Genomic DNA, 25,374 nt, shown 5'->3' on the forward strand with positions numbered 1-25,374 from the left:
CCTCCCTGTGCTGCTCCGTCGCTGTGGGTCTCGCTCCCCTGCCTGTCTTTCCGTCTCATGGCCCTGTCTTCTTACTCGTTCGTCCGCTTTCGGCGATCTTCATTTTTCTTTCTTCATTTCCGTTTTACTTTTCGAGATGTACAGGTATTTAGATTGATAGCAATACAAATGGGAGAAAATAAAAAGCCCAAATAGCACTGATAGAGCATATTTTAGCCTATATTATCATGATCTTATTGATGTTTATTTGTACCTATTCTACCTAATTTTGTTCTTTTAATCATGTTTTACAGAGATTAGGTGTAAAGGAACAATTTGGAGAAAATGCTCTTAAAAATGTCAAAAAGTGCCAAATCTGGAAAAGCCACCTTCGGAAGCACTTTCGGAAGCCGAAAGTCTAGTCCAGAGGCGAAACTCAACCTCCTTCGGAAGCACTTTCGGAAGCTGAAAGCCAGTCACCTTCGGAAGCACTTTCAGCGGCCGAAAGCCTGGTCCAGAGCCGAAAGTCACCTATCTTCGGCAGCTCCTTTGGCGGCCGAAACCTTTCTCCAGATCCGAAAGTCCAGCCTCCGAATCTTACCTTAGGCGGCCGAAAGTCCCTCCGAACAGCCTCCTCCTTATTCAATGAGCCAAATCTTGAAGATCACATGTTTCCCACTTTATGCCATGAACATTCAAAATTCAAATCAAGGCTCCACCTTCCTCTTTAGTGCATGAATAATGTGAAGAAGGCTTCTTGGACACACTTGGACAACAATTAAAAGACCAAAAAGTCCTTGCAACTCCACACATGCACATAGAAGGCACAAGGGCACTTTGGGCAGCCTCTAAAAGGTGCATGGACACCCAAGAAACCCTAGGCAGCCTTTCAAGACATATTTAAGATCCTTTTGAAGGCAAGAAGAGGCAGATTTTGGATCCCCATCTTCTCCAAGGGTTCGGCAGCCCCATCCTTCCCTCTCCACCACTTTAGTTCTTCATCTTTTTGTTTTCTTTTCTTCTATTTTCTGTTTTGGTTCAGCCATGAGTGGCTGAAACCCTTAATTCTAGTTGAGGATTGGTTGAAACTAAGGTTGTTTAAAGGGTTGTGAGATCTGAACATAAAGTGTTTGCTTTTCATTAGTTCAATATTCATGCAATTGTGTGCTTAATTCTAAGATTGCTTTGTTGTTTTGATCAAATTGGCCACTTGATTCTTGATTGCAAAGTTAATTGATTGTTAGTTGGGATATTTGTTAGTCCGTAATTGCTGAAAATATTCTGACCTAAGAACACTTGGTGTAAAAACTAAGGAATTGTATGATCTAGCAACATCTCATGCGTTTGAGTAGCTAGGATTGGATCTCTCTCATTCTTTATGCAATTGACAATTGTTTTGATGCCTATGGCCCAAGGACGTTCCTTGGCAATTTGTTAATTAGTAATTGATTAGAGGACGTTCCCTAATTGATTTAATCATAAGGAGAGACATGGTGGTGAGAAGCGTTTTCCACCCCCATAACTAATCTATTGAATGAATCAAGAAAACCTAACTTTCAATGATCAACCCAAACAACCAAAGTGGATCCATATTTTCAACTAGACCTTTCTCATATTGATTTCCTCTTTTATTTAAATTACTTGCTTTTTTAATTGCTTTCAATAGTTATTAGACCAATCAATCTCAAAACCCCCCTTTTTACTTTATTGCACTTTACTTTTGATCTACTTGCCTTCAATTGTGCTTTCAGCTGATTCTAATTGGTCTTGTTTGGGAAAAATAGATAAGTACTCAATTCTCTGTGGATTCGATCCTTTACCACTATCTGCAGTTGTAAGATTGTTGATAACCATAGAGGTTATTTTTGACCGGCTTCGACAACTGCACTGTCAAGCACCGCCGGCGGTGAGGAGCACTGCGGAGGAGGAAAAAAAAATAGAGTAGGGGTGCAACACGAGGACTTCCCAAGAGGTGACCCATCATAGTACTGCTCTCGCCCAAGTACGTTTAATTTCGGAGTTCTGATGGCATCCGGTGCATAAGTGCTGGTATGATCACACCCATTGTGTCCCCGCTCCCGTACCGTGCCTTCCCCTGCCCCCTCTTCGCCTCCCATCCCAGTGCCTTCTCCCCTCCCCGTGCTGCTCTGTAGCTGCGGGACTCCCTCCCCCGCCTGTCTTTCCGTCTCGTGGCCCTGTCTTCTTGCTCGTTCATCCGCTTTCAGCGATCTTCATTTTTCTTTCTTCATTCCCGTTTTACTTTCCGAGATGTACAGGTATTTAGATTGATAGCAGTACAAATGGGAGAAAATAAAAAGCCCAAAAAGCACCGCCGACGGTGAGGAGCGCTGCGGAGGAGGGAAAAAAAAAAAATAGATTAAGGGTGCAACACGAGGACTTCCCAAGAGGTCACCCATCTCAGTACTGCTCTCGCCCAAGCACGTTTAACTTTGGAGATCTGATGGGATCCGGTGCATTAGCGCTGGTATGATCGCACCCGTTGTGTCGCTCATAATCAAATTACACACGCTTCCCCCACCTCGGCGCAGCGCCGTCCCGCCTCTCTCCATCCGGCGCGTGGGACCCGCTCCCGTACTGTGCCTTCCCCTGCCTCCTCTTCGCCTCCCGTCCCAGTGCCTTCTCCCCTCCCCGTGCTTCTCCGTCGCTGTGGGACTCCCTCCCCAACCTGTCTTTCCGTCTCGTGGCCCTGTCTTCTTGCTAGTTCGTCCGCTTTCAGTGATCTTCATTTTTCTTTCTTCATTCTCGTTTTACTTTTCGAGATGTACAGGTATTTAGATTGATAGCAATACAAATGGGAGAAAATAAAAAGCCCAAATAGCACCGCCGGCGGTAAGGAGCGCTGCAGAGAAGGAAAAAAAATAAAAAAAAAAGTATGGGTGCAACACGAGGACTTCCCAAGAGGTCACCCATCTTAGTACTGCTCCCGCCCAAACACGTTTAACTTCGGAGTTCTGATGGGATCCGATGCATTAGTGCTTGTATGATCGCACCCATTGTGTCCCTCGCAATCAAATTACACATACGCTTCCCCCACCTCAGCGCGGCGCGGCGCCATCCCGCCCCTTTCCATCCGGCGCGTGGGCCTCGCTCCCGTAACGTGCCTTCCCCTGCCCCCTCTTCGCCTCCCATCCCAATGCCTTCTCCCCTCCCCGTGCTGCTCCGTCGCTGCGGGAATCCCTCCCCCGCCTGTCATTCTGTTTCGTGGCCCTGTCTTCTTGCTCGTTCGTCCGCTTTCAGCGATCTTCATTTTTCATTCTTCATTCCAGTTTTACTTTTCGAGATGTACAGGTATTTAGATTGATACCAATACAAATGGGAGAAAATAAAAAGCCCAAATAGTACCGCCGGTGGTGAGGAGCGCTGTGGAGGAGGAAAAAAAATTAAAAAAAAAAGAGTAAGGGTGCAACACGAGGACTTCCCGGTCACCCATCTTAATACTGCTCTCGTCCAAGCAGGTTTAACTTAGGAGTTCTGATGGGATCTAGTGCATTAGTGATGGTATGATTGCACCCGTTGTGTCCCTCGCAATCATATTACACATACGCTTCCCCCACCTCGGCGCGGCGTGGCACCGTCGCACCCCTCTCCATCCGGCGCGTGGGCCCCGCTCCCGTACCATGCCTTCCCCTGCCCCCTCTTCGCCTCCCGTCCTAGTGCCTTCTCTCCTCCCCGTGCTGCTTCGTCGTTGCGGGACTCCTTCCCCCGCCTGTCTTTCCGTCTCGTGGCCCTGTCTTCTTGCTCGTTCGTCCGCTTTCGGCGATCTTCATTTTTCTTTCTTCATTCCCGTTTTACTTATCGAGATGTACAGGTATTTAGATTGATAGCAATACAAATGGGAGAAAATAAAAAGCCCAAATAGCACCACCGGCGGTGAGGAGAGCTGCGGAGGAGGAAAAGAAAATAAAAAAAAAAGTATGGGTGCAACACGAGGACTTCCCAAGAGGTCACCCAACTTAGTACTGCTCTTGCCCAAGCACGTTTAACTTCGGAGTTCTAATGGGATCCGGTGCATTAGTGATGGTATGATCGCACCCGTCGTGTCCCTCGCAATCATATTACATATACGCTTCACCCACGTCGGCGCGGCATGGCGCCGTCCCGCCCCTCTCCATCCGAGGCATTGGCCCCGCTCCAGTACCATGCCTTCCCCTGCCCCCTCTTCGCCTCCCGTCCTGGTGCCTTCTCCCCTCCCCATGCTGCTCCGTCGTTGCGAGACTCCCTCCCCCGCCTGTCTTTCCGTCTCGCGGCCCTGTCTTCTTGCTTGTTCGTCTGCTTGCGGCGATCTTCATTTTTCTTTCTTCATTCCCGTTTTACTTTTTGAGATGTACAGGTATTTAGATTGATAGCAATACAAATGGGAGAATATAAGTAGCCCAAATAGCACCGCCGGCGGTGAGGTGCGCTGCGGAAAAGGAAAAGAAAATAAAAAAAAAGTATGCGTGCAACACGAGGACTTTCCAATCGGTCACCCATCTTAGTACTGCTCTCGCCCAAGCACGTTTAACTTCAAAGTTGTTATGGGATCCGGTGCATTAGTGATGGTATGATCACACCCGTTGTGTCCCTCGCAATCATATTACACATACGCTTCCCCCACCTCGGCACGGCGTGGCATCGTCCTGCCCCTCTCCATCCGAAGCGTGGTCCCCGCTCCAGTACCGTGCCTTCCCATGCCCCCTCTTCGCCTCCCGTCCTAGTGCCTTCTTCCCTCTTCGTGCTGCTCTGTCGTTGCGGGACTCCCTCCCCCGCCTGTCTTTCCGTCTCGTGGCCCTGTCTTCTTACTGGTTTGTCTGCTTTCGGCGATCTTCATTTTTCTTTCTTCATTCCCGTTTTACTTTTCGAGATGTACAGGTATTTAGATTGATAGCAATACAAATGGGAGAAAATAAACAGCCCAAATAGTACCGCCGGCGGTGAGGAGCGCTGCGGAGAAGGAAAAAAAAAGCATGGGTGCAACACGAGGACTTCTTAAGAGGTCACCCATCTTAGTACTGCTCCTGCCCTAGCACATTTAACTTCGGAGTTCTGATGGGATCCGGTGCATTAGTGTTGGTATCATCGCACACGTTGTGTCCTTCGCAATCAAATTACACATACGCTTCCCCCAACTCGACGCGGCGCGGCGTCGTCCCGCCCCTTTCCATCCGGCGCGTGGGCCCCGCTCCCGTACCTTGCCTTCCCCTGCCCCCTCTTCGCCTCCCGTCCCAATGCCTTCTCCCCTCCCCGTGCTGCTCCGTTGCTTCGGGACTCCCTCCCCCGCCTGTCTTTCCGTCTCATGGCCCTATCTTCTTGCTCGTTCGTCCGCTTTCGGCGATCTTTATTTTTCTTTCTTAATTCCCGTTTTACTTTACGAGATGTACAGGTATTTAGATTGATAGCAATACAAATGGGAGAAAATAAAAAGCCCAAATAGCACCGTCGGCGGTGAGGAGCGCTGCGGAGGAGGAAAAAAAAAAAAGAGCAGGGGAGCAACACGAGGACTTCCCGGTCACCCATCTTAGTACTGCTCTCGCCCAAGCACGTTTAACTTCGGAGTTCTAATGGGATCCGGTGCATTAGCAATGGTATGATCACACCCATTGTGTCCTTCGCAATCATATTACACATACGCTTCCCCCACCTCGGCGCGGCGTGGCGCCGTCTCGTCCCTCTCCATTCGGCGCGTGTGCCCCGCTCTCGTACCGTGCGTTCCCCTGCCCCCTCTTCAACCTCCGTCCCAGTGCCTTCTCCCCTCCCCATGTTGCTCCGTCGTTGCGGGACTCCCTCCCTCGTCTGTCTTTCCATCTCGTGGCCCTGTCTTCTTGCTCGTTCGTCCGCTTTCTGCGATCTTCATTTTTCTTTCTTCATTCCCGTTTTACTTTTCGAGATGTACAGGTACTTAGATTGATAGCACTACAAATGGGAGAAAATAAAAAGCCCAAATAGCACCGCCGGCAGTGAGGAGCGCTGCGGAGGAGGAAAAAAAATAAAAAAAAAAAGTAGGGGTGCTCTTCGCCTCCCGTCCTAGTGCCTTCTACCCTCCCCGTGCTTCTCCATCATTGCGGGACTCCCTCCCCCGCCTGTCTTTCTGTCTCGTGGCCCTGTCTTCTTGCTCGTTCGTCCACTTTCGGCGATCTTCTTTTTTCTTTCTTCATTCCCATTTTACTTTTTGAGATGTACAGGTATTTAGATTGATAGCAATACAAATGGGAGAAAATAAAAAGCCCAAATAGCACCGCCAGCGGTGAGGAGCGCTGCGGAGGAGGAAAAAAATAAATAAAAAAGAGTAGGGGTGCAATCCCAGGACTTCCCAAGAGCTCAGCCTTCTTAGTACTGCTCTCGCCCAAGCACGTTTAACTTTGGAGTTCTGATGGGATCCGGTGCAATAATGCTGGTATGATCGCACCCGTTGTGTCCCTCGCAATCAAATTACACATATGCTTCCCCCACCTCGACGCGGCGCGGTGCCGTCCCGCCCTTCTCCATCCGGCGCGCGGGCCCGGCTCCCGTACAGTGCTTTCCCCTACCCCCTCTTCACATCCCGTCCCTGTGCCTTCTCCCCTCCCTGTGCTACTCCATCGCTGCGGGACTCCCTCCCCCGCTTGTCTTTCCGTCTCGTGGCCCTGTCTTCTTGCTCGTTCGTCCGCTTTCGGCGATCTTCATTTTTCTTTCTTCATTTCCGTTTTACTTTTCGAGATGTGAAGGTATTTAGATTGATAGTAATACAAATGGGAGAAAATAAAAAGCCCAAATAGCACCGCCGGCGGTGAGGAGCGCTGCGGAGGAGGAAAAAAATAAAAAAAAAAAAGAGTAGGGATGCAACACCAGGACTTCTCAAGAGGTCACCCTTCTTAGTACTGCTCTCGCCTCCGTCGCTGCGGGACTCCCTCCTCCGCCTGTCTTTCTGTCTTGTGGCCCTGTCTTCTTGCTCGTTCGTCCGCTTTCAGCGATCTTCATTTTTCTTTTTTCATTCCCGTTTTACTTTTCGAGATGTACAGGCATTTAGATTGATAGCAATACAAATGGGAGAAAATAAAAAGCCCAAATAGCACCGCCGGTGGTGAGGAGCGCTGCGGAGGAGGAAAAAAAATATAAAAAAAAGCGTAAGGGTGCAACACGAGGACTTCTCAAGAGGTCACCCATCTTAGTACTGCTCTCGCCCAAGCACGTTTATCTTCGGAGTTCTGATGGGATTCGGTGCATTAGTGCTGTTATGATCGCACCCGTTGTGTCCCTCGCAATCAAATTACACATACGCTTCCCCCACCTCTGCGCGGCGTGGCGCTGTCCCGCCCCTCTCCATCCGGCACGTGCGTCCCGCCCCTCTCCATCCGGCACGTGCATCCCGCTCCCGTACCGTGCCTTCCCTTGCCCCCTCTTCGCCTCCCGTCCCAGTGGCTTCTCCCCTCCCTGTGCTGCTACGTCGCTACGGGACTCCCTCCTTCGCCTGTCTTTCCATCTCGTGGCCCTGTCCTCTTGTTCGTTCGTTCGCTTTCGGCGATCTTCATTTTTCTTTCTTCATTCCTGTTTTACTTTTCGAAATGTACATGCATTTAGATTGATAGCAATACAAATGGGAGAAATGAAAAAGCCCAAATAGCTCCGCCGGCGGTGAGGAGCGCTGCGGAGGAGGAAAAAAATATTAAAAAAAGGAGTAAGGGTGCAACACGAGGACTTCCCAAGAGGTAACCCATCTTAGTACTGCTCCCGCCCAAGCACGTTTAACTTTGGAGTTCTGATGGGATCCGGGGCATTAGTGCTGGTATGATTGCACCAATTGTCTCACTCGGAATCAAATTACACATATGCTTCCCCCACCTCGGCCCGGCGCGGCGCGGTGCCGTTTCGGCCCTCTCCATCCGGCGTGTGGGTCCCATTCCCGTACCGTGCCTTCCTCTGCCCCCTCTTCGCCTCCCGTCCCAGTGCCTTCTCCCCTCCCCGTGCTGCTCCTTCGCTGCGGAACTCCCTCCCCTGCTTGTCTTTCCGTCTCGTGGCCCTGTCTTCTTGCTCGTTCGTCCACTTTCGGCGATCTTCATTTTTCTTTCTTCATTCCCATTTTACTTTTTGAGATGTGAAGGTATTTATATTGATAGCAATACAAATGGGAGAAAATAAAAAGCCCAAATAGCACCGCCGGCTTTGAGGAGAGCTGCGGAGGAGGAAAAGAAAATAAAAAAAAAATATGGGTGCAATACGAGGACTTCCCAAGAGGTCACCCATCTTAGTGTTGCTCTTCCCAAGCACGTTTAACTTCGGAGTTCTAATGGGATCCGGTGCATTATTGATGGTATGATCGCACCCGTCGTGTCCCTCGCAATCACATTACACATACGCTTCACCCACCTCGGCGCGGCGTGGCGCCGTCCCGCCCCTCTCCATCCGAAGCGTGGGCCCCGCTCCAGTACCGTGCCTTCCCCTGCCCCCTCTTCGCCTCCCGTCCTGGTGCCTTCTCCCCTCCCCGTGCTGCTCCGTCATTGTGAGACTCCCTCCCCCGCCTGTCTTTCCGTCTCGTGGCCCTGTCTTCTTGCTCGTTCATCTGCTTTCGGCGATCTTCATTTTTCTTTCTTCATTCCCGTTTTACTTTTTGAGATGTACAGGTATTTAGATTGATAGCAATACAAATGGGAGAATATAAACAGCCCAAATAGCACCGCCGGCGGTGAGGAGCGCTGTGGAGGAGGAAAAGAAAATAAAAAAAAAAAAGTATGGGTGCAACACGAGGACTTTCCAATAGGTCACCCATCTTAGTACTGCTCTCGCCCAAGCACGTTTAACTTCAAAGTTCTTATGGGATCCGGTGCATTAGTGATGGTATGATCGCACCCGTTGTGTCCCTCGCAATCATATTACACATACGCTTCCCCCACCTCGGCACGGCGTGGCGTCGTCCTGCCCCTCTCCATCCGAAGCGTGGTCCCCGCTCCAGTACCGTGCCTTCCCCTGCCCCCTCTTCGCCTCCCGTCCTAGTGCCTTCTCCCCTCCTCGTGCTGCTCTGTCGTTGCGGGACTCCCTCCCCCGCCTGTCTTTCCGTCTCGTGGCCCTGTCTTCTTACTGGTTTGTCTGCTTTCGGCGATCTTCATTTTTCTTTCTTCATTCCCGTTTTACTTTTCGAGATGTACAGGTATTTAGATTGATAGCAATACAAATGGGAGAAAATAAACAGCCGAAATAGTACCGCCGGCGGTGAGGAGCGCTGCGGAGAAGGAAAAAAAAAGCACGGGTGCAACACGAGGACTTCTCAAGAGGTCACCCATCTTAGTACTGCTCCCGCCCTAGCACATTTAACTTCGGAGTTCTGATGGGATCCGGTGCATTAGTGTTGGTATCATCGCACACGTTGTGTCCTTCGCAATCAAATTACACATACGCTTCCCCCAACTCGACGCGGCGCGGCGTCGTCCCGCCCCTTTCCATCCGGCGCGTGGGCCCCGCTCCCGTACCTTGCCTTCCCCTGCCCCCTCTTCACCTCCCGTCCCAATGCCTTCTCCCCTCCCCGTGCTGCTCCGTTGCTTCGGGACTCCCTCCCCTGCCTGTCTTTCCGTCTCGTGGCCCTATCTTCTTGCTCGTTCGTCCGCTTTCGGCGATCTTTATTTTTCTTTCTTAATTCCCGTTTTACTTTACGAGATGTACAGGTATTTAGATTGATAGCAATACAAATGGGAGAAAATAAAAAGCCCAAATAGCACCGCCGGCAGTGAGGAGCGCTGCGGAGGAGGAAAAAAAAAAGAGCAGGGGAGCAACACGAGGACTTCCCGGTCACCCATCTTAGTACTGCTCTCGCCCAAGCACGTTTAACTTCGGAGTTCTAATGGGATCCGGTGCATTAGTGATGGTATGATCAGACCCATTGTGTCCCTCGCAATCATATTACACATACGCTTCCCCCACCTCGGCGCGACGTGGCGCCGTCTCGTCCCTCTCCATTCGGCGCGTGTGCCCTGCTCCCGTACCGTGCGTTCCCCTGCCCCCTCTTCGCCTTCCGTCCCAGTGCCTTCTCCCCTCCCCATGTTGCTACGTCGTTGCGGGACTCCCTCCCTCGTCTGTCTTTCCATCTCGTGGCCCTGTCTTCTTGCTCGTTCGTCCGCTTTCTGCGATCTTCATTTTTCTTTCTTCATTCCTGTTTTACTTTTTGAGATGTACAGGTACTTAGATTGATAGCACTATAAATGGGAGAAAATAAAAAGCCCAAATAGCACCGCCGGCAGTGAGGAGCACTGCGGAGGAGGAAAAAAAAAAAAAAAAAAAAAGTAGGGGTGCTCTTCGCCTCCAGTCCTAGTGCCTTACCCTCCCCGTGCTTCTCCATCATTGCGGGACTCCCTCCCCCGCCTGTCTTTCCGTCTCGTGGCCTTGTCTTCTTGCTCGTTCGTCCACTTTCGGCAGTCTTCTTTTTTCTTTCTTCATTCCCATTTTACTTTTTGAGATGTACAGGTATTTAGATTGATAGCAATACAAATGGGAGAAAATAAAAAGCCCAAATAGCACCGCCGGCGGTGAGGAGCGCTGCGGAGGAGGAAAAAAATAAAAAAAAAAGAGTAGGGGTGCAATCCCAGGACTTCCCAAGAGGTCACCCTTCTTAGTACTGCTCTCGCCCAAGCACGTTTAACTTTGGAGTTCTGATGGGATCCGGTGCAATAATGCTGGTATGATCGCACCCGTTGTGTCCCTCGCAATCAAATTACACATATGCTTCCCCCACCTCGACGCGGCACGGTGTCGTCCCGCCCTTCTACATCCGGCGCGTGGGCCCGGCTCTCGTACAGTGCTTTCCCCTACCCCCTCTTCGCCTCCCGTCCCAGTGCCTTCTCCCCTCCCTGAGCTACTCCATCGCTGCGGGACTCCCTCCCCCGCTTGTCTTTCCGTCTCGTGGCCCTGTCTTCTTGCTCGTTCGTCCGCTTTCGGCGATCTTCATTTTTCTTTCTTCATTTCCGTTTTACTTTTCGAGATGTGAAGGTATTTAGATTGATAGCAATACAAATGGGAGACAATAAAAAGCCCAAATAGCACCGCCGGCGGTGAGGAGCGCTGCGGAGCAGGAAAAAAAAAAAAAAAAGAGTAGAGATGCAACACCAGGACTTCTCAAGAGGTCACCCTTCTTAGTATTGCTCTCGCCTCCGTCGCTGCGGGACTCCCTCCCCCGCCTGTCTTTCTGTCTTGTGGCCCTGTCTTCTTGCTCGTTCGTCCGCTTTCGGCGATCTTCATTTTTCTTTTTTCATTCCCGTTTTACTTTTCGAGATGTACAGGCATTTAGATTGATAGCAATACAAATGGGAGAAAATAAAAAGCCCAAATAGCACCGCCGGCGGTGAGGAGCGCTGCGGAGGAGGAAAAAAATATATAAAAAAAAGCGTAAGGGTGCAACACGAGGACTTCTCAAGAGGTCACCCATCTTAGTACTGCTCTCGCCCAAGCACGTTTATCTTCGGAGTTCTGATGGGATTCGGTGCATTAGTGCTGTTATGATCGCACCCGTTGTGTCCCTCGCAATCAAATTACACATACGCTTCCCCCACCTCTGCGCGGCGTGGCGCTGTCCCGCCCCTCTCCATCCGGCACGTGCGTCCCGCCCCTCTCCATCCGGCACGTGCATCCCGCTCCCGTACCGTGCCTTCCCTTGCCCCCTCTTCGCCTCCCGTCCCAGTGGCTTCTCCCCTCCCTGTGCTGCTACGTCGCTACGGGACTCCCTCCTTCTCCTGTCTTTCCATCTCGTGGCCCTGTCTTCTTGCTCGTTCGTTCGCTTTCGGCGATCTTCATTTTTCTTTCTTCATTCCCGTTTTACTTTTCGAAATGTACATGCATTTAGATTGATAGCAATACAAATGGGAGAAATGAAAAAGCCCAAATAGCTCCGCCGGTGGTGAGGAGCGCTGCGGAGGAGGAAAAAAATATTAAAAAAAGGAGTAAGGGTGCAACACGAGGACTTCCCAAGAGGTAACCCATCTTAGTACTGCTCCCGCCCAAGCACGTTTAACTTTGGAGTTCTGATGAGATACGGGGCATTAGTGCTGGTATGATTGCACCAGTTGTCTCACTCGGAATCAAATTACACATATGCTTCCCCCACCTCGGCCCGGCGCGGCGCGGTGCCGTTTCGGCCCTCTCCATCCGGCGTGTGGGTCCCGTTCCCGTACCGTGCCTTCCTCTGCCCCCTCTTTGCCTCCCGTCCCAGTGCCTTCTCCCCTCCCCGTGCTGCTCCGTCGCTGCGGGACTCCCTCCCCTGCTTGTCTTTCCGTCTCGTGGCCCTGTCTTCTTGCTCGTTCGTCCACTTTCGGCGATCTTCATTTTTCTTTCTTCATTCCCATTTTACTTTTTGAGATGTGAAGGTATTTAGATTGATAGCAATACAAATGGGAGAAAATAAAAAGCCCAAGTAGCACCGCCGGCAGTGAGGAGCATTGCGGAGGAGGAAAAAAAAAAGAGTAGGGGTGCAACACAAGAACTTCCCAAGAGGTCACCCATCTTAGTACTGCTCCCGCCCAAGCACGTTTAAATTTCGAGTTCTGATAGGATCCGGTGCATTAGTGCTGGTATGATCACACCCGTTGTGTCCCTCGGAATCAACTTACACATACGCTTCACCCACCTTGGCCCAGCGCGGCATGGCGCCGTCTCGCCCCTCTCCATCCGACGCATGGGCCCCGCTCCCGTACCGTGCCTTCCCCTGCCCCCTCTTCGCCTCCCGTCCCAGTGCCTTCTCCCCTCCCCGTGCTGCTCCGTCGCTGCGGGACTCCCTCCCCTGCCTGTCTTTCTATCTCGTGGCGCTGTCTTCATGCTCGTTCGTCCGCTTTCGGGGATCTTCATTTTTCTTTCTTCATTCCCATTTTACTTTTCAAGATGTGAAGGTATTTAGATTGATAGCAATACAAATGGGAGAAAATAAAAAGCCCAAATAGCACCGCCGGCGGTGAGGAGCGCTGCGGAGGAGGAAAAAAAAAAGAGTAGAGGTGCAACACGAGAACTGCCAAGAGATCACCCATCTTAGTACTGCTCTCGCCCAAGCACGTTTAACTTCAGAGTTCTGATGGGATCCGGTGCATTAGTGCTGGTATGATCGCACCCGTTGTGTCCCTCGCAATCAAATTGTGTCCCTCGCAATCAAATTACACATACGCTTACCCCACCTCGGCGTGGCGCGGCGCCATCTCGCCCCTCTCCATCCAGCGCGTGGGCCCCGTTCCTGTGCCGTGCCTTCCCCTGCCCCCTCTTCGCCTCCCGTCCCAGTGCCTTCTCCCTTCCCCGTGCTGCTCCGTCGCTGCGGGACTCTCTCCTCTGCCTGTCTTTTCATCTCGTGGCCCTGTCTTTTTGCTCGTTCGTCCGCTTTCTGCGATCTTCATTTTTCTTTCTTCATTCCCATTTTACTTTTCGAGATGTACAGGCATTTAGATTGATAGCAATACAAATGGGAGAAAATAAAAAGCCCAATTAGCACCGCCGGCGGTGAGAAGCGTTGCGGAGGAGGAAAAAAAAAAGAGTAGGGGTGCAACACGAGAACTTCCCAAGAGGTCACCCATCTTAGTACTGCTCTAAGCCCAAGCACGTTTAAATTCGGAGTTCTGATGGGATCCGGTGCATTAGTGCTGGTATGATCGCACCCGTTGTGTCCCTCGCAATCAAATTACACATACGCTTCTCCACCTCGGCGCGGCGCGGCGCCATCTCGCCCCTCTCCATCCGGCGCGTGGGCCCTGCTCCTGTACCGTGCCTTCCCCTGCCCCCTCTTCGTCTCCTATCCCAGTGCCTTCTCCCCTCCCCGTTAAAAGAAAACCTATGGAGAAGCAAACCAAAAATAATTGAATAAAAAAAAATAGTGGCTTTTGTGGGTATTGAACACAAGATGTACATAATAGAATAAATGAAACATTGACAATACAACCACGTTTATATTTACTAAATCATTGTTTGTAAATAATTATATGGGATTATGACTGCAGTGTGAAATTTAGCACTAATAAATAGTAATATTTATAGTTTTTTATATGTAGAAGATACTCTCGAGTTGAAAATTTTAAAATAAGTATTTTACCATGATAGAAAATGATATTTGAATATGTAAAACTTTAAAAAACATAATAAATTAAGCAAAATAAAATGTTTTTGAGATCGATTTGTGATTAAACCGCCTACGGCTGTTTACCAGCGTGTAGCTCTCGAAAAATAACATAAAATATAAAAAAAATTCGCTCGAATCGGACACCCAACAAGGGAGATATGACCATTCAAAGTTTTTAAACTATGCCACTTCTACTAGACTGATCCTAGTCTTGGGCGCTTTGGGCCGGGCTCATTAATTTGCACCATAAGGGAAACATCATCGTTTGATTACACTAATATCCCAAAATATTTCAGTTTAGCACTTTTCTAATGGCACCAGGGCTTCATGCACGCGCTCTCCATCTCTCATTCCCGAAGCAACGCTATGCTCTCTTTGCAACGACCACTCGAGTCATTAATTCACAACTTCTTGCAAATTCTGATGTCGTATCTCATGATTTGTTTTCTACGAATCTATAAGTTCGATTTCAGATGTCAGAAGTATTGGATTTCTACCTGACAGAAAATTTCTAAAGGTGAGAACTTTTCAATTTCATCTCCTATTCTCTCTCTCTAAACTTTAAATCATGTTATAGGGTTTAATTCTATATTACCAATTAACCGATTTGGCATGTGTGAGTTGTTAAGGGATTTGAATCCCGTGATGTTCGAGCCAAATTTTACAAGCAAATTTACTAGTCTTTGGTGCTTCGAATGCAGGTTTTACATTTTTTTCTTGATTTTGTGTTCATGTTAAATGACCTCATAGTGATTTTTGGTACAAGATGTATCATCAATTCCCTACATAACATGAATCTTTAGGTTTATTTGTACAATACTCTTAAAATCTACATGACAATGTTTCATTAGTAAAGAATTTAAAAAGGCTTTCTATCCCCAGAGTTTCCGATGGAGTTGTGATTCATTCTTTATTTTTCTATAGTCGATAAACTTTTTAGGTAATTTCAATTTCTTACTTTTATCATGTGTTATCCCACTTCACTATTCAATAATAGGATAGCAACTATAAAATTTCACCGGAAATATTTACCGATATTTAGAATATTAATTAGAGAGGGATTATTATGTACATTTCTTGCATACAATGTCCAAATCCTTATTATTTCATGACAAATTCACTTAATAAAATTCGCTGAATGTTTATTTCAAAATTTTTCTATTAGAGAAGATCGTTGCAATCAAGAAACTAACCCTTCGAGTGGATATGATTAGACATTTTCCTTAGCAAGTCATCATGGGAGCAACTGGACATACACACAGCAAGTTGTGTCATGAAAGGTATAAGTAGCTTGCTTCTTTTGTTATGCTTTGAAGAACATTTACATGGTGATATAGTTAGGATAGATGGACATAAGTTAACAACTTCTAAATAGATGGATATAGTTAGGAAGAATAGTCTGATAACTATTAATATAAATAAATTCTACTAGTGGAAGATATCTTTCCCAACTTACTTTAAATTTAATTGCACAATTTCTAAGCATATCTTCCAAAACTTTAATTACTCTTTCTGATTTACTATCTGTTTGAGGATGAAAAGTTGTTCTAAAATTAAATTTAGTATCTAGAGCTTCATGTAATTTTTCCTAGAATTTGGATGTGAATCCTGGATCTATGTTTGATATGATAGAGATAGGAACACCATGCAGTCTCACAATTTCATTAATGTACAATTTTGCATACTTTTCCAATGTATAATCTACTCTGATTAGCAAGAAATGTGTTGATTTTTAATGTACAATTTTGCATACTTTTCCAATGTATAATCTACTCTGATTAGCAAGAAATGTGTTGATTTAGTTAACCTGTCAACTATTATCCAAATGGCATCTTTCTTCCTTAGTGTGAGTAGCAATCCTATTATAAAATTCATAGTAATTCTATCCCATTTCCATTTTGATATAGCAATAGGCTGCAATAACCCTGATGGAACCTGATATCCTACTTGTACCCATTGACATGTCAAACATTTTGTTACAAATTTAACTATATCTCTTTTCATACTAGGCCACCAATAGTGCACCTTCAAATCTTGATTCATCTTAGTACTACCTGAATGCATAACATATGGACTATTGTGTACCTCTGTAAGAATACTCTGTTTCAACTCTCTAGTGTTAGGTACACATATTCTGTTACCATAGTACAAGTAGCCATCATCACTTATCACATGCTTTTGCTTCTTCCCCTCATCTTCCAAACCTCCATAATCTATCCATCCTTGAGAGAGCTAGCACTCTAGAAGGATAGAAGACGTTCGTGTGGATACCATTGAGGGTGTTCGTTTGAAAAAGCAGCATCATCAGTCCGGAATTGTATCTTCTCGACGAGATTAACAGGTTAGTCTCATATCCTTCCTTTGAAATAAACGAAGCACTTGGATTTTGGAAAAGGAAATCAAAGATTTTTATTTTTCCGCTGCGCAATTTGGGTTGCAATAATCTCTAGATTTCCTAACAGTGGTATCAGAGCCAACCTGTGCTTTTCATTTAAGTTAATTATGCCATGATTGATGTGATATATGTGATATATGCTTATTTGAATGGCATGATAATTATGGTTAAATTTATGGATGAATGATTGGATCATTTAGGTAATTTTTATTAGAAATTTAAATTAATAAAAAAAAATTGGATTCACAATGAACAGTCATCGTGAATCCAAAAATCGCTAAGGACCAGCTACTGCCAACCATCACCTGTGAAGGCCACAGGCGAGCACGCGGTGGGTCCCACCGCTGACGCATGCTTTGTCGGCTGGCTACCAAAGCAACGATGGGGAGGTGGTCGTATGTGTTGGCATGCAGATTGAGAATCCTGATTTTCAATTGTGGATTGCCGCTGTCATAGCAGGCTGGCCAGGGAGTGCAAGCGTTGCGTCGTCTCCAGCCTCACGGGCTGGCGGTTTGAGCGGCCGACTTTTCGTCCGGTGGGCCGCCGGGGACTTCGAAGCTGAGATGTGTCTCGGCTGCTCGCGATTTCTGCGAATCACGAGCTCGCCAATGCTATTTCGAGCTTGCCATTGCGTGATCTTCTGGGCGACGAGCTCGACTGCGATGGACCGGTAAACGTGCAATATTTGCGCATCGGGCTGGCTGCGGTTGAAGCTGGACGGGTCGACGGGTTGCCTGTAATGGCATGTGACGGCTAGGGCTTCTTCTTGAGGAAGAAGATGATGCCCTAATTACAATTCTGCCCCTGAAAATAATTTAAAATAAAATAAAATAAATTTTTTAATAAGAAAATAAATTATTTTCTTTTAGTTTTAAATCAGATTTAAATGACTATGTAAAATAGTTTTATTATTTTGTCATATATTAGTATGAGATACTATGCATGATAGTCTATATATATATGTATGCATATAGAATGCTATAAAATATATATGCAAGACAAAATAATTAAAATTAAAAGTTGAACCCTCACTCTAAATTTTAAGTTTTAATGCCACCCATATATTAAATACCTATCAAGACTAAGATCACCAAAATGCAGTTTTGCCAAAGTAAAGTGCTTAGGTTATCTTAGTAAGATAGGATGAGTAATAGTTACTCATCTATTTAATTTTGGTTGGGCTTAATTAGGCTATCAAAACGGTTTTGGGCCTAAGGCATTAGATGGGGTATAACATGCATTTGACATATGATGTCAACACCTCATAATTTAAGAGTTACATTAGATGTAATTGGTAAGGAGTTACCTACCTAAATAACTTAATTCTAAGCATCATGCCAAAGCTGACTTGAAATTAGGTGAAATATGGATCTTAACCCACGAAAATATTATTCTTTTAATAATTCTTTTGAGGGTTATATTTTAGTGGGAGATTATTATCACCTCAATATTAATTTACTAAATTGATTATATTTGCATATTTTGTATATCATTATGGCTGCTAATAAAAATTCCACTTTATCACTGTGATCCATCATTGAGAAGGATAAACTGAAAGAAAATGGGACTAATTTTGTTGACTGGTTTAGAAACTTGAGAATTATTCTCAAGCAAGAGAAAAAGTTCTATGTGCTTGATGAAGCTATCCCAGAACCACCTCCTGCTGATGCTATTAATGCTGTTAAGAATAAGCATAAGAAGCATATGGATGATTCTAATGACATTAGGTGTCTTATGTTGGCAACTATGTGTCCAGAACTTCAGAAGGATCTGGAGCACCTTGAGGCTTATGAGATGAGTGTCCATCTCAAACAAGCTTTCCAACAACAAGCTAGGCAAGATAGGTATGAAATTACCATTGCATTGCATGATTGCAAAATTGCTGAAGATGAATCAGTTAGTGCTCATGTTTTGAAGATGAAAGGCTACATTGATCACTTTACTAAGCTTGGCTGCCTTTTGAGTTTAGAACTCTCCATAGATTTGATCCTACATTCTTTACTTGATAGTTTTTCTCAGTTTGTCATGAACTATAACATGAACAATATGGAGAAATCCATTCCTGAGCTGCATGGGATGCTAAAGACAGCTGAGGTAAATGACAAGAAAAGGCCTACCTAGATTTTGAATGTCAATAAGGGTAAGCCCATGAAAAATAAGGGGAAGCCCAAGTCTAAAGGTGGTAATGGGCCTAAGGGACGAGGCAAGCCTAAATGGCAACCCAAGGCAAAAGTTCTTAATGAAATAGTTCCTAATGAAGGAATCTACTTCCATTGCAAGGAACCCAGGCATTGGAAGAGAAATTGCAAACTCTATTTGGATGACTGCAAGAAGAAGAAGAGTAGTGAGACTACGACTTCGGGTATTTATGTTATAGATATTAATTTATCTATTTCTACTTCATGGGTATTGGATACCGAATGTGGTTCTCAATTTTGTACAAATGTGCAGGGTCTCAAAAGGAGTAGAAAATTGAAAAAGGGCGATGTGGACCTACGTGTAGGCAATGGAGCAAGAGTTGCTGCCTTAGCTATAGGGACTTATGAACTTGTTTTGCCCAATGGGCTTTTGTTAGTTTTGAACAATTGCTTTTATGTTCCTACTTTGAGTAGGAATATTATTTCAGTTTCTGTTTTGGACAATGAAGGTTTTTCATTTCTTATTAAGAATAAGAAATGCTCCATTAATAAAGATGATTTGTTTTATTGTATTGCAAATTCATATGATGGCCTTTATGTCCTTAATCTAGATGATTCTAGAGACAACAATATCTATAACATAACTTCTAAGAAAACTAAGCCAAATGAGTTAAACCCAACATATTTATGGCACTGTCGTCTTAGCCATATAAATGAGAATCGCATATCTAAGCTCCACAAAGATGGTTTATTAAATTCATTTGATTTTGAATCATTTGAAAATTGTGAATCTTGTTTGCTTAGTAAGATGACAAAGGATCCTTTTACTGGACAAGGTCAAAGAGCTTCAGACTTATTGGACTTAATACAAACAGATGTATGTGGCCCACTAAGCATTAGTGCCAGGGGAGGTTATCAGTACTTCATTACATTCATTGATGATTTCAGTAGGTATGGTACGTCTACCTAATGAAACATAAGCATGAATCTTTTGAAATGTTTAGAACTTTTCAAAGTGAAGTACAAAATCAACTTGGTAGAACTATTAAAATGCTTTGATCTGATCGAGGTGTTGAATATTTGAGCCAAGAGTTTGATGAACATCTTAGAAATTGTGGAATTGTTTCACAATTGACTCCTCCAGGAACTCCACAATGGAATGGTGTTTCTGAAAGGAGAAATCAAACTTTATTAGATATGGTTCAATCTATGATGAGTCAAACAAATCTCTCTTTATCATTTTAGGGTTATGCCTTGGAAATAACTGCATTCATTTTAAACCGAGTACCATCGAAAGCGGTTGAAAAGACACCATATGAGTTATGGACTGGCAAAATGCCCAGTTTTTCTTTTCTTAAGATTTGGGGTTGTGAGGCTTATGTGAAATGCCCAATTTCAGATAAGCTAGCTCCAAAATCTATCAAGTGCAATTTTGTGGGGTATCCTAAGGAAACCAAAGGATACTATTTCTATATTCCCTCAGAGAACAAAGTGTTTGTTGTTCAAAATGGTACCTTTTTGGAAAAGGAATTTATCTCTCAAAGATTCAGTGGGAGTACAGTGTGACTTGAGAAAACTCAAGCACCACAAGAGAGCATTAAACCGCTAGTAGAACCACTTCCAGAATCACAAACAGTTGTGGAAACTGAAAGGGTGATACAAGTCCCACGCAGATCTGATAGGACACGTCATCAGCCTGAGAGATACAGATTTCTCATGACTGATAGTCGTGAACTTTTGCTCATTGATCAAGATGAGCCTACTACCTATCAAGAGGTTGTGTTAGGTCTAGATTCTGAGAAATGGCTTTCTGCCATGAAATCTGAAATGCAATCCATGTATGACAATCGAGTTTGGTCATTAATTGATCCCTCTGAGGGTGTTAAGACTAGTGGTTGCAAATGGGTTTTCAAGAAGAAAACTGACATGGATGGAAATGTGCATACCTACAAAGCAAGGCTTGTCGCAAAAGGTTTTAAACAAACTCATGGTATAGACTATGATGAGACCTTTTCGCCAGTTGCAATGCTTAATTCGGTTAGAATTCTCATTGCCATTGCTGCATACTATGATTACGAGATATGATAAATGGATGTCAAAACAGATTTCCTTAATGGAAACTTGCTCGAGGATGTGTACATGACACAACCTGCGGGTTTTGTAATCTCTGAGAATGCTGGAAAGATTTGCAATCTTTAAAGATCCATTTATGGATTGAAGCAAGACTCTCGAAGCTAGAATCTTCGTTTTGATGAGATAGTCAGGGACTTTGGATTCATCAAGAATGAAGATGAACATTGTGTTTACAAGATGGTTAGTGGGAGTACAGTTGTGTTTCTAGTCCTATATGTGGATGACATATTACTCATTGGAAATGATATCCCTACCTTGCAAAAGGTTAAGACTTGGTTAGGGAATTCTTTTTCAATGAAGAACTTAGGTGAGGCTGCATATATCCTTGGTGTTAAGATCTATAGGGATAGATCCAAGAGGATAATCGGTTTGAGTCAAAGTACTTATATTGACAAGGTGCTGAAAAGGTTCAGCATGCAAGATTCCAAGAGAGGATTCTTGCCCATGTCTCATGGTACTCATCTCAGCAAGAATCAATGTCCTATGACATCTGATGAGCAAGAACGAATGAATAAGATTCCTTATACTTCTGCTATTGGATCTATCATGTATGCCATGTTATGTACTACACTAGACGTCTCATATGCATTAAGCACAACAAGCAGATATCAGGCAGATCCTGGAGAAAGTCACTGAACAGCTGTTAAGAATATTCTAAAGTAACTTAGAAGGACTAAGGATGCATTCCTAGTTTATGGAGGTTTGGAAGACGAGCTAGTTGTAAATGGTTACACATATGCTAGTTTCCAAACCGACATAGATGACTTCATATTGCAATCAGAATTTATATTCACTTTAAATGGTGGAGCTGTTAGCTGGAAAAGTTCCAAGCAGAGCACTGTAGCAGGTTCTATAACAGAAGCTGAGTATATAGCAGCATCAGATATAGCTAAAGAGGCAGTCTGGTTGAAGAAATTCATCACAGAGTTGGGAGTGGTTCCCAATATTGCAAATCCTATGGACCTTTATTGTGATAACAATGATGCCATAGCATAAGCAAAGGAGCCCAGATCTCATCAGAGATCTAAATACATACTCAGGCGATATCACCTTATTCGAGAGATCATTGATAGAGGAGATATCAAAATATGCAAAGTAGACACAAATGACAACATTATAGATCCACTGACCAAGCCTCTCTCACAGGTCAAGCATGATCAGCACACTAGGTCTATGGATATTAGATACTTGTATGATTAGGCCTAGTGCAAGTGGGAGATTGTTAGTGTATTTGCCCTAGGCCATTATCTTGGATCTTTTTGTATGTCGTTTTGGTTATTAATAAAAGAGGTTTTTATCATCATTATTATTTGTTTGCATGTTACATAATAATAATTATCATTCCTGGTTACTTATTATTATGTTGATAATAATAAAATATAGCTAGTATGATTATTGATTGATAATCATGAGATGATTATGTATATATTGATATAATTCAATAATCATAGATACTTGTTAGAGAACAAAGTATTGGATGGACCCGCATTGAGATCACTACATGGATTATTGTCATAAGTGAATATCAAAGTAGTTATGTCTTAATCCTTTGACTTGAGATTGTCATAGTTTCCAACATAAGGACTATTATGTTTTGACATAACCAAACATTGTCTTTAATCGGATAATCATAACGGTTATGATTGAGCATAATAGAAATTATGTAGAGGATATTGAACAATTAAGATATGATTTGTCCCTCTCTTTGAGAGAGATATCTTCCTTTGGCCCCTCGATAATTGAGACTGAGAAATGCATGGCCGTGCTCAAATGAATTGATAGTGTGATCAATATCATTTGAATTTATCAATCTACTTAGAGATCGAGAAATCTTAAGTTTGAACATTATAAGTTTGACATTGACCATAACTTATATTCAAACTAGATATCGTGTGATAAAGGGATTAATACATGTTCTATTTATTAGGCTTTATCAGACTATTGATCCTCATATTAGTTGGGTAGTCATAATGTCTTGCTAGAGGCCACTTATGACTTATGGGCCTTGTGGGACTGGGCCTATTGCCAATTAATGTGAGCCTAATGGGTCACACACAAAAGAACGTTGTTGATGTGCTATGACATATTAATGAGCTAAAAGCCTAAAGCCCATTAATATAATTAATAATAATAAAGTGTTATTATTATTAATATTAATTGATAATAATAAAGTGTTATTATTATTAATTATTTATTATTATAAGATAATAATATTTAAAAGATCTGCAGTCTATCTATAACTGTTACAAATAAAGGACTCTATCACATAAGATATTTGAGTATCTGCGAGATTATGATAGTGGGTTCTGAATACAACTCTTTTGGGAAAATAGTTGTGGGAAACAAAAGACTGAAACATATAAATACTCCTTCTACGAATTATGGAGTGACAGTTTTTAGAAAATTTAGTCTAACAATTGCAGATTGTGGAGCACATAATCTATCCAACCTTGAGAGAACTAGCACTCTAGAAGAATAGAAGACGTTCATGTGGATACCATTGAGGGTGTTCGTTTGAAAAAGCAGCACCATCAGTCCGTCATTGTATTTTCTCGACGAGATTAACAGGTTAGTCTCATATCCTTCCTTTGAAATAAATGAAGCACTTGGATTCTAGGAAAGGAAATCAAAGATTTTTATTTTTTCGCTACGCAATTTGGGTTGCAATAATCTCTAGATTTCCTATCAATTCCATCTCTTGTTTATTACTGCTGGCAACAAAGTGGTTAATGTTTAAAGTGCTATAATTCATTGAATAGTGAATCAATCATGTGAGTTTGTTAGATTAGGTTGGGGTTTAGTTCAAATGGATTACATGGATTTAATTGAAATATGGGTATCAACTGGATTACATGGATTTAATTGAAATATGGGTATCATTAGTTGGAATTGGTGGAATTTTTATACATGAGGTTTATATTTAACATACAATGTATTCTGTACCAGGGATGTGGACAACTGCATTGAAAACTCTTCCACTGGCCAGCCAGGAGACATGTACAGCAATGGAACTTTACCACAACCAATTGAAAGTAAGGTTACTGAATGAGAAGGATCCCACTGTTTATTAGCGTGCTGACTGGTTGGTTGATAAGTTGGGTACAAAAGTGCATTCCTACTTCTGGCTTTATGAGTACTCAGAAAAGGATGATTTTGCAAGATACTGGAAAGATGAGTGGGACAGTGGTTTAACAGCTTGGCGCAAATCATTTAAGATTCTAGACCTTGATGTCATTGTAGAAGATAGATGTGCAAAAGTTACTGACCAGCTTGATCGAGATAGGGTTTATGTTGTCTGGAACCCTAGTTCAGATTTTCTATTTGTGATTGTTGTTGTTCAGAAATGGGCAACATATGTTAGCATGTATCTAAAGTTATAAGAATGTACTACAACAAAGGGTATAGGAAGTCATCTATTAGCCTATTTCAGTTCAACAAGGCCTTGACTGATATGCTATACTGTCCACCTCATGATTCTCTGATTCGTGATCATGTTGTTTCTCTAGCTGTTGCTATATAGAAGTAACTAGATGCACAAGTTGATTTTGATAGCAGCCATGTTATTGTGGAGCCTAGTCAGAACAAAACCTTGGATAATCTTGAGCAGCCGGGTGGGATGAATTATGCGAATCATGATAGAGAATTAGCGAATGAGTGTCATTTAATGTTTGGATCCATTATGTATTTTGAGATATTTTAAGTTTCTTAGTATTGAACTATAGTAATGTTTTGGACTTTTAGATTACAGAATTATGAAATGAAGTTGTGTATATATTGTCTTTGATGTTTTATGTTTTGGAATGTATGTGTACATATTTATATTATAGCAGGTTTATGAATTTATTTGAAAAATGATATGAATCAGATTTAAATGCATTTATTAGTGACTAATCAGCCACAAAAGCAAATTAAATAACAAATACTTTTTTGATTTTACTACTAATTTGCGACAAAATAGCGACTAAATGCTCTTCTCTGAGGCAACCAAACATCGACGAAATAGTGATCAAAACAGCGACTATTTCGCAACCAAAATTTAACGACTAATTTACTACTACACAGCAACTACTATTTATAATACTTTATTTACCATGACACCAAATTAGCGACCAAAACATGGTCGCTGATTCGTCGCTATTTTAGCGACAAATTTTCAAATTGTCGCTAAAATTTAGCGATTGGCCAAACACCGACAATTTCATTTTGGTCGCTAAATGGTCGCTAAATGGTTGCTATTACATAGTAGCGACCAAAATTTTGGTCGCTAAATTACTGTTTTTTTTTTTACATAGCAAGGAGGGTATTAAGCCCTTAAGCAAAGCCACGAGGCCATATAACTCCAACAGCATCAGCTTGCAAGTAGTAACGAGACTCCATAGGAGGTGTTTCCAGAATTTACATCCCAAGAGGGCCTCCAACTGATGATTTCGCTAAGCAATCCGCCATAGTGTTAGCCTCACGAAAGATGTGCTTGAAATAAACTTCCCATGCATAACTCGCCAAAGTCGTAATCTGAGAAACTAGATTCCTAATCCGGCCTGCTCCATCTAAGCTGTTCTCAATTAATTGCATGGCCACCTGTGAATCAGTTTGAACCTACACAAATTTCCATCCTCTATCCCACGCTGTCCGAAAGCCCAAAAGAATGCCCCAAAGCTCAGCTTCAATTGCTGTACAAGTAC

The 25,374-nt window shown here is 43.9% G+C and overlaps 1 long non-coding RNA gene, 15 other non-coding genes and 6 pseudogenes across 17 annotated transcripts; 1 reads left to right on the forward strand and 21 right to left on the reverse strand.

Moving 5' to 3' along the window:
- Window positions 1-1,923: 1,923 nt before the first annotated feature.
- Window positions 1,924-2,042, reverse strand: LOC122724759. Its single transcript, XR_006352212.1, has one exon. It is a non-coding gene; the product is annotated as a 5S ribosomal RNA (ribosomal RNA).
- A 317-nt stretch (window positions 2,043-2,359) lies between these two features.
- Window positions 2,360-2,478, reverse strand: LOC122724749. Its single transcript, XR_006352202.1, has one exon. It is a non-coding gene; the product is annotated as a 5S ribosomal RNA (ribosomal RNA).
- A 395-nt stretch (window positions 2,479-2,873) lies between these two features.
- On the reverse strand, window positions 2,874-2,992 carry LOC122724739. Its single transcript, XR_006352192.1, has one exon. It is a non-coding gene; the product is annotated as a 5S ribosomal RNA (ribosomal RNA).
- A 405-nt stretch (window positions 2,993-3,397) lies between these two features.
- Window positions 3,398-3,512, reverse strand: LOC122724773 (annotated as a pseudogene).
- Window positions 3,513-3,915: 403 nt separating this feature from the next.
- Window positions 3,916-4,034, reverse strand: LOC122724717. The gene has a single exon (XR_006352170.1). It is a non-coding gene; the product is annotated as a 5S ribosomal RNA (ribosomal RNA).
- Window positions 4,035-4,436: 402 nt separating this feature from the next.
- Window positions 4,437-4,555, reverse strand: LOC122724774 (annotated as a pseudogene).
- A 392-nt stretch (window positions 4,556-4,947) lies between these two features.
- LOC122724755 lies at window positions 4,948-5,066 on the reverse strand. Its single transcript, XR_006352208.1, has one exon. It is a non-coding gene; the product is annotated as a 5S ribosomal RNA (ribosomal RNA).
- Window positions 5,067-5,463: 397 nt separating this feature from the next.
- On the reverse strand, window positions 5,464-5,578 carry LOC122724765 (annotated as a pseudogene).
- A 690-nt stretch (window positions 5,579-6,268) lies between these two features.
- On the reverse strand, window positions 6,269-6,387 carry LOC122724766 (annotated as a pseudogene).
- Window positions 6,388-7,085: 698 nt separating this feature from the next.
- LOC122724745 lies at window positions 7,086-7,204 on the reverse strand. The gene has a single exon (XR_006352198.1). It is a non-coding gene; the product is annotated as a 5S ribosomal RNA (ribosomal RNA).
- A 432-nt stretch (window positions 7,205-7,636) lies between these two features.
- On the reverse strand, window positions 7,637-7,755 carry LOC122724779. The gene has a single exon (XR_006352220.1). It is a non-coding gene; the product is annotated as a 5S ribosomal RNA (ribosomal RNA).
- Window positions 7,756-8,162: 407 nt separating this feature from the next.
- Window positions 8,163-8,280, reverse strand: LOC122724775 (annotated as a pseudogene).
- Window positions 8,281-8,685: 405 nt separating this feature from the next.
- Window positions 8,686-8,804, reverse strand: LOC122724763. The gene has a single exon (XR_006352216.1). It is a non-coding gene; the product is annotated as a 5S ribosomal RNA (ribosomal RNA).
- Window positions 8,805-9,196: 392 nt separating this feature from the next.
- On the reverse strand, window positions 9,197-9,315 carry LOC122724743. Its single transcript, XR_006352196.1, has one exon. It is a non-coding gene; the product is annotated as a 5S ribosomal RNA (ribosomal RNA).
- A 395-nt stretch (window positions 9,316-9,710) lies between these two features.
- On the reverse strand, window positions 9,711-9,825 carry LOC122724768 (annotated as a pseudogene).
- Window positions 9,826-10,514: 689 nt separating this feature from the next.
- Window positions 10,515-10,633, reverse strand: LOC122724751. Its single transcript, XR_006352204.1, has one exon. It is a non-coding gene; the product is annotated as a 5S ribosomal RNA (ribosomal RNA).
- A 695-nt stretch (window positions 10,634-11,328) lies between these two features.
- On the reverse strand, window positions 11,329-11,447 carry LOC122724746. The gene has a single exon (XR_006352199.1). It is a non-coding gene; the product is annotated as a 5S ribosomal RNA (ribosomal RNA).
- Window positions 11,448-11,879: 432 nt separating this feature from the next.
- LOC122724757 lies at window positions 11,880-11,998 on the reverse strand. The gene has a single exon (XR_006352210.1). It is a non-coding gene; the product is annotated as a 5S ribosomal RNA (ribosomal RNA).
- A 400-nt stretch (window positions 11,999-12,398) lies between these two features.
- On the reverse strand, window positions 12,399-12,517 carry LOC122724758. The gene has a single exon (XR_006352211.1). It is a non-coding gene; the product is annotated as a 5S ribosomal RNA (ribosomal RNA).
- Window positions 12,518-12,917: 400 nt separating this feature from the next.
- LOC122724752 lies at window positions 12,918-13,035 on the reverse strand. The gene has a single exon (XR_006352205.1). It is a non-coding gene; the product is annotated as a 5S ribosomal RNA (ribosomal RNA).
- A 415-nt stretch (window positions 13,036-13,450) lies between these two features.
- On the reverse strand, window positions 13,451-13,570 carry LOC122724747. Its single transcript, XR_006352200.1, has one exon. It is a non-coding gene; the product is annotated as a 5S ribosomal RNA (ribosomal RNA).
- Window positions 13,571-14,268: 698 nt separating this feature from the next.
- LOC110622299 lies at window positions 14,269-24,477 on the forward strand. 2 transcript variants are annotated; one of them, XR_006352164.1, is made up of 3 exons: window positions 14,269-14,543; window positions 15,192-16,367; window positions 23,639-24,477. It is a non-coding gene; the product is annotated as an uncharacterized LOC110622299 (long non-coding RNA). The 2 variants fall into 2 exon arrangements; XR_006352165.1 differs by having other exon boundaries at window positions 14,270-14,543; window positions 15,197-16,367.
- Window positions 24,478-25,374: the final 897 nt, after the last annotated feature.

Source organism: Manihot esculenta, chromosome 9 (assembly GCF_001659605.2).
Source record: "Manihot esculenta cultivar AM560-2 chromosome 9, M.esculenta_v8, whole genome shotgun sequence".
Lineage (NCBI taxonomy): Eukaryota > Viridiplantae > Streptophyta > Magnoliopsida > Malpighiales > Euphorbiaceae > Manihot > Manihot esculenta.